Here is a 2,678-nt window from a genome sequence, read left to right as displayed (position 1 = left end):
GTGCAAGAGAGCCCTTCTGCTGTGAATGGCGCCCTGCACTCTATCACCTTAGTAGCCTCATGCAGTGCCACTCTGCCTGAGGGAGAATACAAGCATGTACATAAGCACACATGCATGCCCCTCATTCACAGTGTGTGTGTGCACTCATGCCTTCTCATAGTCATGAAGAACAACTGAGGCTTGGCACTGTGAGAGGCTAGGAAAGGCCATTGGTGAAGGTGCAGGCCCAGATGTAGTTGACAGCCCAGGACTGAAGGGGTCATGCAAAGGAGCTGAGGGTTGGCACCATGAAGAGAGCCTATGAGAGGTTACTGGTGAAGCCTAGTTGCAGTGGAAGACCCCAACATTATTGGAGATGCCAGTACTGTGGGCTGATCGCCAAGATCAGCAGTGGCAATGGATCAACCTGAGCTTAGAGTGCTACAGAGGGCAGAGTTGGAGAAGTGATACCAGCCCTTTGAAGGAATTCAGAAGATCACATGTAGATCCCAGACATTGGAACAAGAGGCTTGTAACACTGAAGTTGCGTTGGAGACTCCAAGATGTTCGAGGTGTCAGAGCCATGGTCTATTGCTGAGAAAGCTGCTAACAGGGAGTGGAACCAGCCCAGGAGAAAGAAATTTGTTGCAGTCAACAAAGATGAAAAAAAAGGAGTTGGAGATCTGAAGACATGGAGATGCAGAGTTTGGAGTTGGCCCAGCTGGTTTCCTGTCTTGCTTTGGGGATTACAGTTAAGTGACTGGAAGAACCTCAGAAGAGCCCTTGAACTTTGGATTTTTAACACTGTTGAGACTGCTATAGACTACAGGGACTTTTGAAGTTGGAGTAAATGTATTTTTCACTATGGTATGTTTAGGTATGGCCCCCATAGACTCATGTCTGAACAAGCCTATGGGGGCCAGGGAGTGGAATGTGAGGGTTTGTATATGCTTAGCCCAGGGGAGTGGCACTATTAGGAGGTATGTCCTTGTTGGAGTAGGTGTGTCACTGTGGGCATGGGCTTAAGACCCTCACTCTACAGAGAAACCCTGTCTTGAAAAAAAAAGACCCTCACCCTAGCTGCCTAGAAGTCAGTCTTCCATGAGCAGCCTTCAGATGGAGATGTAGAAGTTTCAGCTCTGCCCGCTCCACGCCTGCCTGGATGCTGCCATGTTCTCACCTTGACGATAACAAACTGAACCTCTGAACCTGTAAGGCAGCCCCAAATATATGTTGTTCTTTTTAAGACTTGCCTTGGTCATGGTGTCTGTTCACAGCAGTAAAACCCTAACTAAGATACTCTCTTAAGTCCAAGTCACTTTGCTTCTGTAGCTGACATGTCTGTCTGAGTTGTTCTGAGGCCAGAAGCTGCAGCCTCTGGCATCCTCATAGTAGAACAAAGGGGGATTAAGTACTAAAAAGTTTCTTATAAAAGTTCTCTAAGAAAAGGGGTCAGAACTGTCCTCTCTTTGTCCTCAGCACTGATACGTCTTTCTGAGTACATGATCACATGGTAAAAAGTTTACCACAAATTTATGCATAAATTCAAATTATAAATTGAATAAGAAGTTTACAACAGAGAATGCTTACATGCATATCCATCAGGAGTAATTATCTGGCTAAGCATTCATCTTCTGTCACTAACTCAACAGGTTCATGGAGAGTTAAAAATCATAACTTTTCTGACTATGTTGTCACTGAAGTTTTGTGTAGATAAATCCAGTCAATTCTGTTCTTGCACCTATAGTAAATCGTCAGTTCCTTTTTTTATGGCCTTTAGGTAATTGTTTTACAACCCCTTGGAATGTGCTCTAAATTGTGGATGTCTGGTTGGTGTCTCAGAAGCAATTAACTTGTGACACTTGAGGACTGGCAGAGTTATCATTGCAGTTTTGATTATCAGAGAGGACTTAACAGCAGTCCTATTGTAAAAAAGTATAATAATTGCTAATATAATTTTAGGAATTCTTATAGGATCATCATTAAGAATTAAGAAGTCATCTATTTGTCTATAAAGAATCACTACAAGACAATAAGTACATCTTCATTGTTCTGCAAAGATCTGCTCAAAAGGTGGGCTAATATTTAGTGCTTGTTATATATACTTAATAATAACAGGAAAAGCATATTGATAGCAGGAATCTCTCCTAAAATGGAATTCCTCTTGGCCTTGTCTAGAGAAGCAAATCCATCACTAACTTTGACAGTCCATGTTGGAACCATCTCAGGAAGATCACCTGCTAGCTTTTAGCTTCTCCATGATGGCTCCTGGCACAATTTAAACTCAGATCTTTGACCAGCTGTGCGTCTGTGCAAGAACTGCTGCTCACTGGGAAATAAGGTCTCCTTGCTCAAGGCTGAGAGCAGCAGTCATTTACAGGAACAATTGCTGGTGCAGCTGCCTGAGTGGAAAGGTAAGTCCTTCAATCCCTCCATTCTTCTGATCTCTCTAGCTCCAGCAGACTGGAGTGTGGAGGAAGGGGAACAAGGACTGTTGGTTTCTGCAGCTTCAGGGTTCCTGGGGTCCTGGCATGTGTGGAAGGGGACTGTCCTTTCCTGGTGGTTCCCTTGGACTCGGGGACTCTGCAGTAGCCTTTTGTGGCCTCGCAGGCCCTCTTTCCCAGGCCCCACCTTGTCTCTGCAGGATGAGCTAGATCTCACTGTATTCCTCTCTGCTCTCATTCTTTTGGGATTTATTT

General features: G+C 44.4%; 1 long non-coding RNA gene across 1 annotated transcript in view; it reads left to right on the top strand.

Annotated features, from left to right (window-relative positions):
• The window catches only part of LOC116069543, a 10,080-nt gene that overhangs the window by 6,757 nt on the left and 645 nt on the right, over nucleotides 1-2,678 (top strand). The window contains exons 2-3 of the long non-coding RNA XR_004110030.1: nucleotides 1,942-2,052; nucleotides 2,158-2,393. This is a non-coding gene — a long non-coding RNA (uncharacterized LOC116069543). The remainder of the gene's footprint in view (nucleotides 1-1,941; nucleotides 2,053-2,157; nucleotides 2,394-2,678) is intronic.

Source organism: Mastomys coucha, unplaced genomic scaffold, assembly GCF_008632895.1.
Source record: "Mastomys coucha isolate ucsf_1 unplaced genomic scaffold, UCSF_Mcou_1 pScaffold22, whole genome shotgun sequence".
Classification (NCBI taxonomy): domain Eukaryota; kingdom Metazoa; phylum Chordata; class Mammalia; order Rodentia; family Muridae; genus Mastomys; species Mastomys coucha.
The sequence above is the reverse complement of the archived record's forward strand: the minus strand, read 5'-3'. Positions and strand labels throughout refer to the sequence as shown.